We start from the raw sequence: 13,340 nt of genomic DNA, 5'->3' as shown, positions 1-13,340 counted from the left end.
CCTAACCTTACCTTAAGTAAAGAACAAACGAAAACTACGTTCTTTTATTTTTGATTTATTTTAATAAAAGAAGGAGGGGGGGTTTCTGTCCTCACAAGGCAATTTGAAAGAACACTTTTGTTTGTTTCTATAAAAGAAAATTATAGAAATTGTATCAAAAATCTTTATTACTTAAGCATTGCACTTATAAATTTTGAATTGCAGGGCAAAATTTGAGAAAACATTTAGACAATGATTTTTAGAAAATTTCAAGTATTTTAAACTGAATACATTTTTAGGGACAGATTAATTGCACGATGATTTTCCATCATTATTCTTTATGTAAGTAAAAGGTGTATGTTTGTCTTTCATTTTCAGTGAAGCTTCTCATAGGTCCTGGGAAGGTTAATAACTATTTTTTTGGGCAAGTCTTTCCTCCTAAGATAAAAAATTAGTAATATTAAAATAAAATCATAGCGCCAATACCAGATTTATAGACAAACCTTGTTTTAATCTTAATCTTCTAATATCCGCGGAATAATGATAGTATATGACTATTCTATCCTAACCCTACCCTAAGTTGATGTTGTTACTACAATTAGATGTAAACCTTATCGGTTTCCAGAAAATGAAGAAGATGACTTCCATTTTGATCCTAAGATTACAACAGACTGAGGAAATATATATTTTTAAATATGACAATATTATGATGTGTCCTTAAAAAAAACATTCTACATTTAAAAGTCTAGTATTTAAAATATTTAAAAAAATATATTTTTTACAGAGAAATAATATGTTTATATTTGTTTCTTCAAAAATTTTTCTTTAAAAATATTTTTTTTAAAAAAATGTAGAACTCTAGCGGTAGTTTTACCAACTAAATCTTCTTTCCATAGAACTAAGTTGCGCACTACGTAATTTTTAACACTTTGAAGACGAGATAATTAAAAATATGAAAGTGGCCATTACTTAAATTAAGTATCGTAAAAAATAGTAATTCAATGCACATTTAAGAAGTTATGATATCTAAATTTTTATGTTTTTTTTATCGACTAATTTTAAAAATAAGTGTTTTTTTGTGAATACATGAGTAGTTCTTTTTTATCTCATTCAGGAACGATGTTATGGCGATAATAGTGCTTTCAACTAAAATACCATAACCAGAAAGATTTTTATAACTGCTAAGGCTTTACGTTAAGCCTTAGGATGGTTTCAGGCTACTTTTCTGCTTTATTCTTCTAATCCCTTTGAAAAAATATCCCCAGAAGAACAGTATAATGAGATAAACAATATATATTTTGTCTTAATTATACTCATTTTTACCTGCGTGTATATCAACAGAATTTTTTATTCTCTATGTGATTTTCATATCTAAAATATTTTCAAATTTTAGAACAGAAAATCACTTTAGATAATAGACATCCTTTCATCCTCCCTAAGTTAACAAACTTCTTAATGTATAATTTTTACACATATTTTAATTTGAATAATATTTTTTTATAAGAAATAGATGGTTATTTGAAAATTTTGTATGCATATAAGCCTGTGTTAGATGTATATTTGTCAGCATACCTACAATATTTAGCAAATTATTGCTGAATTTACATCCATACAAACAATTTTGACAAAAAAACATCCACTGTATATCTGGCAGTTGTAGAAACGGCAACGTCCCTAATATTTGTAAAAGAAATAGATGGTTATTTGACAATTTTGTATGTATAAATGCCAGTGTTAGATGTATATTTGTCAGCATGTCTACAATATTTAGCAAATTACTGCCGAATTTACATCCATAAAACAATTTGACAAAAAAACATCCACTGTATTTCTGCCAGTTGTAGAAACGGCAACGTCCCTAATATTTGTAAAAGAAATAGATGGTTATTTGACAATTTTGTATGTATAAATGCCAGTGTTAGATGTATATTTGTCAGCATACCTACAATATATAGCAAATTATTGCTGAATTTACATCCATACAAACAATTTTGACAAAAAAAAAACATACAAATTTCTGCCAGTTGTAGAAACGGCAACGTCCTATTATATTTCATCCATCCATGGCCCTATCACTGTTTTTATAAGAAATTATTCATTGGGATGCGCAACTCATAAAAATATCTACCAACACCTATGCATAATATTCAAAGTACCCGCAGCCGCATTTTGACTTACAAGCCGCAAAAAATAGAATTAGGACAGCTGAACACCCCTCGAATGGTCTAAGTAGTTTATGTAAATAACAATCAATTGCATGGACAATTGCACAATAATACCAATATTTAAAGAATTTAAATCAAATTATTATCAATTGCCCTATCACTATTTCTATGACAAATTTTTTATTGGGATGCGCAACTCATAAAAATACCTACCAACAACACCTATGCTTAATATTCAGAGTACCCGCAGCCGCATTTCCACTTACAAACCGCAAAAAAAAGAATTAGGACAGCTGAACACCCCTCGAATGGTCTAAGTAATTTATGTAAATAACAAACAATTGCATGGACAATTGCACAATAATACCAATATTTAAAGAATTTAAATCAAATAAATTATCATCAATTGCCCTATCACTATTTCTATGACAAATTTTTTTATTGGGATGCGCAATTCATAAAAATACCTACCAACACCTATGCTTAATATTCGAAGTACCCGTAGCCGCATTTTGACTTACAAGCCGCAAAAAATAGAATTAGGACAACCGAATACATATTCCTAAAGTTGTTTTGCATTGTTCAAATAAAATCATCAATCATTATCCTATCCCTGCTTTTATGACAAATTATTCTAAGTACTAAAGTTTTATTTGTTTGTCGGCTAGCGTTCCCTGTATTTTTGTTCGGCGCAAATAAAAATTGCGCCAACAATAGTTAATAAAAGGTGCTCTGAAAGGGAAAGTTATCATAACAAGGATGACAAAATCCTAAAAAACGAAGCTATACAATCAGAAGGAAGGATATATTATGAAAATGTCAAAACTTAATAAGCAGAACATTGATTTGTAAGTTTAAACAAAATTGTACATAAATTGTAACTGTTATAGGAACCATCATTTGAAGTTTGAAATCGATACGACAATTCTAACATATGTCTACGTTAACGATGATTTTCATAAGTAAAGCATTTAATTTTTTGAGGATAGTAAGAGTTGGGGATTGCTTTAATTTGGTTTTATTTCCTATCCATAAAAATAATCTACCTGTAAATTGTTTAAGTTGGTAATATTATTTTTTCGTCTATTGTCTTATCCCTATATCTCTGAGTAGAAAGAATGAATGAATAGAAAACATGAATTTGCCCCCATCACCCCCCCCCCCCCACTGTATCCTCCCCCCCTTATGAACACTTTATGTAAAGTCATGTCTATGCAACAAGTAATATGCCTAGGGGCGTGTGCATGGGGTGGTCAAGTGTTTATCCCCCCCCCCCAAACCCCCTCCACCAAAAGGATGGGATTTGAGAAAGAAATCTGAAAGAAATTAATTTGTATAAAACTTTTCGACCAGCCAATGTTAGATATATTGTTTTCTTTATTAGCAAACAAGATTATATTGACTTCTAAATAATGTTTATTTTAAACAAATTTAAATTTCTTCCCCTCTTCCACTAATAAATTTCTATGCACGCCCCTGACTATACCCCACCTGCAATATTTTCCACTCTTTCCATCAGCAATTTTACCCCCCCCCCCCCCTTAATTCAAAAATTTGTAAACACTCCTAGTAAAAATGTTTACAATTAGTGGGGTAACCCCTTCATGCATCAAATTTCACAGTGAGAAAAATATAACAAATTGGAGTTTTGAAATTAATAATGATACACAAATTGACATTTTTAAAGAAAATGTAGAAAATTTCCTTGAAAACTGGACTGGGGAAAAATTGTCGTAAATTTATGTTGCTAGCTTTGGTTAGCTCGTTTATCCAGTAGGAGGGGAGGCTATGGGGTAAAATGGGTGGAAGGGGAGAATCATAATTTTAGCTTGCTGCATGTTTTACTTTGTTAGAGAACATGACATCTGGTGTAAGATACAGGTAATAATATATCCTTTCAGACAGAGGTCCTGTTACTCTTATATAAGAATATTTTTTAGAATTTAAAATTATTCAAAATTCCCACTGTGGTACTAAAAGCACTAAAAATGCCATACCTCCACTTTTGTTATTATGCCCATGAAATGAAAAAAATTGTGTCCTTAACGCGGGGAGGGATTGGTTTTCTGAAATACATTTATAAATAAACAACATGTTTTTTGGATGGTTTCAGAACAGTTCTCTGAAGAAAAAAACCTACAAACATGAAATTGGTTAAATATTAACTGTATTTTTTTTAAAAACTTATACTTTGGGTACCTGTATTATTTACCAGAGAGAAAGGGGACAATGGGCTGTTTATTACACTAGTCCCCAAAGTTTTATAATAACGTTCTCTTATTCGTTGGCTTTACAACTTTGGGACTTTTTGATTTTGATTCCTTGTTTCAACCCATATTAATAAAACCATTTTTTTCTAATGAAAGTTCATGTTTCTGGGATGAACTTGACTTTGAGCGCAAGTTTATTATCTACAATTTTCTCCCCCCATGTCTTTCAAATTTTAATTGAGGGGGAGGATCGGTTCGTCCGCACTTCTGTACGTTCATAATTGATAGCTCTTTTCGTTAATTTACACATGTTTATAATTGTCATATCAATTTCAAACTTTGCATGATTGTTCTCATAACAGTTAGGAACGATTTGTAAAGCGTAGCAACTTTGTAATCATTACTAAAAAGTCCGTACGTCTATTCAAAACATGCAGATTACGATTTTTTCTAAATAATCTTATTGTAATATGACTTTTGGAATATTGATTCCTAGAACAACAAGGTACAATATTATTAAAGAATCAAACTGTAAAAATGTAAATATATTCATATCCTGTATTTTACAACAATCTTGCAACAAATTTATATGCATTTTTGTTTATACTTATAAATCAATAGTCTGCCGCTTGTTAATTTCCGACATTACAAGTAATATTGTTCGTTTGTCATACAGTCTGATTTCATAAGTGCACAATTTGACTGAAAAAAGAATAGTATGCTGTAATACAGATTAATTTTTAAGCTATGAAATAAATTGACAATCCCGAACAGTTTTGGTCTGTATGATTTTGCTAAACAGACGGACATACTAATTATTGAGTAGCTGAACTATTTATAATTGAAATTTTTGCTGAACAGAATGACAGACGGACATACTAATTATATAGTAGCTGCGCTATTCATATTTAAATAGTTTTGCTGAACAGACTGACAGACGGACATTCTAACTATATAGCAGCTGTGCTATTTCTAATTGAAAATGTGTCACATTCTGAAGACGAAGAAAGTCCCTCAATGACGTCATAAAAATGAGGGATGAGGAGAGAAGGAGTGGGAAAGAAAGACCCTAAAAAAGAGATGGATAATCATGACGTAATATGCTGATTTTTTGAGGGACTTTCTTCGTCTTCCACATTCTTATTAGAAATTTTTGCTGATCGGCTGATAGACGGACATTCTAATTATATAGTAGATGCGCTATTTCTAATTGAAAATGTGACACATTCTTATGTGACTTACAAGATGACATAATCTTTTAGAATTTCCCATTTTAAAATTCATTAGAAAAATATTTACTAATTGTTCAATGCTTATCTAAAACACTCTGTGTGTATGTGTGTGTATGTGTGTGTGTGTTGCATAGAAAGATGTAAAAAATGCAGCCTTGTTGCCATAAAATGCATAGGGAGACACTCCCTCTCTCTCTCTCTCTCCCTCTCTCTCCCTCTCTCTCTCTCTCTCTCTCTCTCTCTCTCTCTCTCTCTCCCTCCCTATCTCTTTCCCTCTCTCTCTCTTTCTCTCTCCATCTCCCCCCTCTCTCTCTCTCCCTGTCTTTCTTTTCCCCTTTTTAAAAATTAAAAATACCCCTTACCAAGGAATTTCAAATTTTAAATTAAAATAAATTTTTATTATTAAGTACAAACTTAAAATATATTATTTAAAGGTAACAGGATGTTTGTCTGTGCGAAACAATATAATTCTCCTTTGCAGTGAAGCTTTTTATAGATCTAGAATATGTTTAAAACTTTTTTGGGGGGAAGTTAACTGCAATTAGGTGTGTGGTGGTAGGTTAATAAAGGGGTAATCCCGCCCCCTAAAAAAAATTACACCCCCACCCCAAAAAAAAATAAAATCTTTAACAGTAGAGGGGTGATCCCAGCCCCATGGAATTGATTGATAAAACTCAGGGAGGGAGTGGACACTGGACATTAAACGGTACCCAAAGTTTAATAAAAACGTTATTTTAATCCTTAGCCTTAAAACTTTCGGTCCCATTGTTGAATTTTGATTGGTAAGTTTCAAATTATCAGTGTACAAAATTTTCAACCAATAATTTTATATAACAGATATAAAACTTTTCTTCATAATTTGGGATGTTCATAGATTTATCGTCCATAGTCTTATCCCTTAAGTTCCCTGATAATGAAACATGATTGACACAAATTTAATCATCTCAACAATTCATTAACACAACAAGTATAATATTATCCATACAACCCAAGCTCTAATTCTTCCTATTACATAAAGTAGAATGTTTTTTTTTGTCTGTAGTAAAGGATCTCCCAGGCCCAACAAAACAGATATTTAGTATATGATTTTTATTTCATTAACCGTGCAAAATTGTCTATAATTTGATACGATAAATGATTTTTCGGTACGGCTCAGAACCAGTTCTAATCCAGCGGATATAAATTAGATTCAAAGCCTTACTGAAAATTATTTCAAATAAATAAAATATTACATCATGGTTAACTAACGGACAGTCAAACTGCAGAAAAGATTCATTTCCCCCCCAAAAAATTCTAACGTTTTTGATGCGCCGCTTTGGAAACAAGGATGACAACATCCATTATAGTCTTAAGAAATCAGAAATATGTAAAAAAAAAACACTTAAAAATTATTCGGTATCTTTAGGGATAAGATAATAGACGATATATTATATTACATACCCAAGGAATATACACGCAATTATCCCTTCTGTAGGATATTGAAATTATTGGTTGAAAGGTTTGGACAATTAGCTAGTATCGAACCAATCAATCAAAATTTAATAAAAGTACCCAAAGTTTTATAACCAACAAATTAGATGTTTAAAAACTTTGGGTACCAGTTATTTGCAGTCCAGTGATCCCTCCCTTCCTGAATTTTTTTTTTAATTTGAATAGCCCAATCATCTTAAGACTCAACTTTAATTTGTTCAAGAACAACTGACATTTTATACTATAGAATTGCTACGCTTCCAAGAAAATACCTTATTATTATATGAATCTTCATACAAATCTTAAATCTATAAGATCAAATCTTATTACATGGAGATCCATTGTACGTGGCCGATGCTCTGGAAAGAAGAGATAAATGGCAATGATGATAAAATCTTATTAAAGAAAATCTTTTCTTTAAAAATTCTAAAAAAATAATAATTTATTCAAAAGACTTGAGGCTTACATTATGAAACATTATCAAAATATTAAGTTCAGATTTTTTATGAAAAAAATCTCAAATTAAAATTTTAAAAAAACTTAATGTTTTTTTTAGGGGGATGGAGGGACAAATACATTTATTTCTATCTTTTTTTCTATAAAGTAGTAATATTATTTTGTCTGTTGCGAAGGATCCCGCTAACCGCTGAACCGATATGGTTCTACTTTACAGTAAAGCTTCTTATATTAGATCCAGAAAAGGTTTTTAACTATTTTAGGCGAGGGTTTCTCAACCCTCTTAATAAAAAATGATCCCCAACAAAAAAAAAACTGTACTATATCTATCTAAAACTTAAATTAAAATTTACTGCCCCTAGAGGCTTTTAGGGTGGTAGCCCGTCATAATTAGTAAAAAGTACCTATTGGCTTATTTAACCCGGTTTTATTCATTTCTTGTCTGAATTTTCTTAAATATTTTATTCATTAGGTGAGAAGTTTTATATATAAAACTAGCGGCTACACCCCCTAGAAGTCTCTCGGGTCTATAGGCATTTAAGGTGGGAGGGTAGAGGTATCTTCCCCTAAAATAGTCAAAAACCTTCCCTAAATATATATAAAGCTTCAATGTAAAGGCCAGAGCCATATCAGTTCAGCGGTTACAGAGATCCTTCGCTATAAGACTAAAATAGCTAACTACTTTATATAATAGGATATGAATATTTCATGGTTTTCAACAGCTAAATACTTTCGGCCATACCCATCACGTATAATTTATAGAAACGCGGATTACAACATCCATACAAACAAACAGAAACATATATAGAGTAACGATGCATATGCTTTTGTAAATAGCAATGATCAGAACCGGTTTCATAAAACTTGACAGCAAGGCAGTCTGCTGTGAAAAAAGTGCAAGCTAAATTTAGTTTAGAATATAATCGCTAGGTTTCTCTTTTTTGATACATACAACTAAATCTATTTATTTTAAATGATAATAATTAAATAAAAAAGCTTAAACTAATTATTAATGAAAGTTTAAATTATAAGGGTGCTTCATTTTAAAAAAAATAATTGTAATTATTTTATGGGTTAAATATTAAAGTATATGGTTTTATAAATATTAAACCGTGTTTGGCGTTACGATATGGTGTTGATGAAGTACTAACTTCAATTTTAACCTTTTCTGTAGATCTATGTGATCTTCTTAGCGAATAATTCATTTTCTTATCCAATGAACCTTTGAAATGTAAACCAGCTTAGAAACCATTGCGGTATTCGCTGAGGAATATTGATACAGAATTTCGGGGGAGAATAATTTACCACCCATTGTCCTTCCCCTGAGTTAATTATAGTACACACACTGGATGCCAAATAAGATGTTTTATCAATTCCGCTTCATGATTTACATTATCAGAAGCGCAAATTATTACCACAGCACAAAATAGCAGAAAGTAAGGGGAAGTCCCCAAAGTTTTATGATAACGTTTTCTTATTTGTTGGCTTTACAACTTTGGGGAATTCAGTGAACTTTGATTGGTTGTTCAAACGTTTCAACCACTAATTTTAATCTTCAGAGGGAGTATATTTTTGTATCTTCATTGAGGATGTACATCAATTTATTGGCCATTGTCTTAGCCCTTAAGATCTCTGACAAATAGACTTTTTCTCCATAGTTCACTTCTATCTTAAGATATGAGACAATGAACGATAAGTTAATATACAATATACTGTACAGTGTACATCCCCATTATGAGAAATGATATCCCCTTTAGCTGTTTGAACTAACAAAAGTAGATTTAATAAAAGACCCCAAGATTTTTACCAACGAATTTTAGCGATTTCAACTAATGTAATGGATAAAAAATATTCTTGGATAAATTGTCGTTTGGTTACATGGACAATGGACATCATTTATTGGTCTGTTCGTTCATCCTGTAGGAGGTGGATGGCCTAAAACCACCACAGGACCAGTAGGTATATTCCCTGAAGAGAAGAATCAGATCGGTTCAGTGGTTACCAAGATCGTAGGGGACAGACGGACAGACATTATTCTACTTTGTATTATAGATACGGAAAGGATAGTCCATACCAAAACAAGATTGTACTACAGAATTAGGGAGGGAGGGGATATTGGACTCTAAATTATTCTGAAACCAAATATTCCTTTGGATCAACCTTGGATACATTTATCAAATCTTTTGTAAATCAATTTATAGTTCAATGTCTTATCCCTTTAAATCCCTTGCCCTAACAATACATGTCAATACTATTCTTATATTTTGACCTATTTACAATCAGACCACGGGTATCCTTGTTATAATAAAGTATAACAGGATGTTTGTCTGTCTGTACCGAAGGACCTCGCTAACCGCTGAACCAACGCCACCACCCTCCCCCATCAAAAAAAAGAGGAGGTGGTCGACAAAAAATGTTGCAGAAAAAGTTAAAATGGACGTACGAACTTACTAGTAACGATTATAGTGTTGCTATACACCCTAAATTGTACCTTATTGTGATAATAATCATCATCTAAAGTTTAAAGTCGATAGGACAGTTTAAACATGCCTAAATTAAATAAAAGAGTTGACCGCTACTGACAGACGGACGGACGGACCCTAATTAGAGAATAGCTTCGCTACCAACAAAGGTGATAAAATAATTAAAACTAATTAAGTCATGCTATGAATGACATAATAAAAACAAGGATAACACCATCCATTAATTAGTAAACCATTAAAAAAATCATGAATAAAAAAACTGATAAGGTTATCGATTAGTTGTCACAAAAAAGAATATGCGATAATAATCCTTTTTTAAAATAACGAAACATTGATTAAAAATGAATACGAAAAAAATATATTTTTTGTCATTTAAAGATAGACCGACAGACTGACGGACTAAGTAAAATATATAATTGATGCCCGCTTGTTCAAGGAATCACTACCAAAAATTATTGCTTTATATTTTTTATAGCAGCCGAAATTTTTTCCCATAGCGTTGTTACGGACGGAGACGTACAGAAACAAAACACTAGACGGACGGACAATTTAAGCTTAAGAGTATGTTATGCTTATTTGACAAGGGAATATTGAAAAGAAATTTCATGTGCTAATCTCATATATATATACTAAAAGGGGCAGAGAGGGGCTTTAAAAATAGCTTAAAACCATCCTAAGACTAAAAATTGAAAATAAAAGTGACTAAAACCATCACAGGATCTATCCAAAGCTTACCTCAAATAGAGAACCCAATTGGTTCAGTAGTTATTGATATCTTAAGCTTCAGACAAAAAAAAAACTTTACTACTTTATTTAATAGGATATATCTATATTTTCAAATGTACATTTATGACAAACGTACCTTTATGACAAATGTACCTTTATGACAAACGTACCTTTATGACAAATGTACCTTTATGTTAAACGTACCTTAATGACAAATGTACCTTTATGTTAAACGTACCTTTATGACAAACTTACCTTTATGACAAACTTATAACAAATGTCATTTATGACAAATGTATCTTTCTCACAAACGTACCTTTATGACAAATGTTTTTATGACAAACGTACCTTTATGACAAATGTTTTTATGACAAACGTACCTTTATGACAAATGTTATATGACAAGTGTACCTGTATGGTAAAGGAAGCCTGCAAGAAATACCACGCTTTAACTGCTGATAGACTGCCACAAGTAGACCCAATACCCCAAATTTGAAGCCTTCAGCTTCTATAACAAAAAAGTTCTAGGCATTTTAAAATGACATTTTATGTACAATGAAAATTTTGAAAGAATTGCAGTGCTAATGTTAGAAATTTTGAAATTAAACTACGTGGCCTAGAAACAAAATTATAAGCTTATTTTTGTCATAAATTTAGGCAACCAGTAACTAATTATATTTTTACAATAAAAATACCCATTTTTATAGTCAAAATCATTAAAAAAATTAAGTTTAACTTGCGTTGTACCGAGTGTACTGTAGCCAATCAGAAGGCTGAATCAGCTAAGCAACCAATCACAGCTGAGCTTGTCTTAGTTTCCCCCTTTGTTTCCGTTTGATTTTCGTTTAAAAATGCAATTTTAATCGAGTTTTTTTCATGGATTTTGACTATGAGTTGTGGTGTTTTTATTGTAAAAATGTAATCAGTTACCGGCAATATAAGTTTCTGACAAAGATAAAGTCATAATTTTGTGTCTAGGCGACGTAATTTAATATTTTTTTTTCTTTTATAAGCATTGGAAATCTTTCAAAAGTTTCATTGTACATAAAATGCTATTTTGAAATGCCTAGAACTTTTTTGTTATTGAAGCTGAAGGCTTCAAATTTTGGGTATTGGTTCTACTTGTGGCAGACGTTCAGCAGTTAAAGCGTGGTATTTCTTGCAGGCGTCCTTTAAACGTACCTTTATGACAAACGTACGACAAACAAATGTATTTTTGACAAATGTTTTTATGGCAAATGTACTTTTATGACAAATATATTTATGACAAGTGTATTTATGACAGAAATTACTGAACCAAATATAGATCCCACATCATGAGAACAAAATTACCTCTTTTGTAGCTATTTTTTTTGTAAAGGTAACAAATAAGAGCACGAGTTTAAGTGGAATTTTTACAAAAATCAAACGTTACGGACGGACAGACAAACATTTATAATTACAGAGTAGATTCGCTACTATAATAAAACAATAAAAGTCCCCAAAAAAAGAAAAAGTAGTATAAAAAAGTAAAAATAATCATAACTGAGTTAGCCAGGGAAGAAAGGAAGGACCAATGAAAGATAAATTTATGTTACTTCCAAAACTATGAATGCTATCAAAGACAGAATTAGACACATAAAAATTATGGGGGGAGGATTTATTTATTGTCCATCCACTGTCCCTGAAGTTTGCATCATGACATTCATCAAAAAAGGGGTTGGATCATGTCAGACGCGTGAAAAAGACCCCAAATATATCTTTTCTTATTTACAACTGGGTACTTTTTTAAAAATTGAATGGTTGGTTCCAAATTAATAATGTCCAAACTTATCAACCAATAATTCTAATCTACAGATGGAATGATTTTGTTAGTTATCATTGGAAATATAAATTTAATGTCCATTGTCTTATTCCTTGATATCCGTGAGTAGCCTAGTTACTATGTTTACAATTCTGTATTTTGGGTGGGGGGGGGGGGAATAAAACAATGTTTCCCACCCTGTAACTTCCCTTTCTTGAGAAATTGGGGGTATTGAACACACTCCTAAAATGGCCAGAGAATGGGGGGGGGGGGATTCCCTTTTGAACTCCACCCCCTGTGCACGCCTATGCTTACATATACATGCTATGATGGATCAGTACAGATCAATAAATATACGCATGTTAATTAACTTTTAAAGGGAAACTACATTTTCTATTTTTTTTATTAATAATAGAAATTTTAACACCAAGAGAGAGAGTGAGAGAGATAAGAATGGACTATGCATAAACTAGCAGCTAGGTTCTTTGGGGCCTCTAAGATCACTTGAGGTTGGGGGGGGGGGGGGGGGGGGTGGATAATGATATGCCTTGGTCCATAAACTGAAAAAAAAGACAGGTAAAACTCCCAGATAAAAGCTAAAAAGTCAAAGTGTCGCTTTCTCGTACCACTTTCGTAGACATAATATAATAGGTCTGACTTCATAAAATTGATCAGCACGATATATATTTTATTATTTTTACTTTGACGGACTAACCCCCCCCCCCCCCCCTCGCCCAAGTAAAGGGATAAGACATAAGTTTTTCTCAAAATGTTCACTTCACTATATGTATAAATTTAATAGTAGGGGTGAGGGGGGAGAAAGGGTTGTAAATTAT

The sequence above is a fragment of the Acartia tonsa genome, chromosome 6 (assembly GCF_053477335.1).
Source record: "Acartia tonsa isolate MP-2025a chromosome 6, ASM5347733v1, whole genome shotgun sequence".
NCBI classification, from domain to species: domain Eukaryota; kingdom Metazoa; phylum Arthropoda; class Copepoda; order Calanoida; family Acartiidae; genus Acartia; species Acartia tonsa.
Note: the sequence above shows the minus strand (reverse complement) of the source record.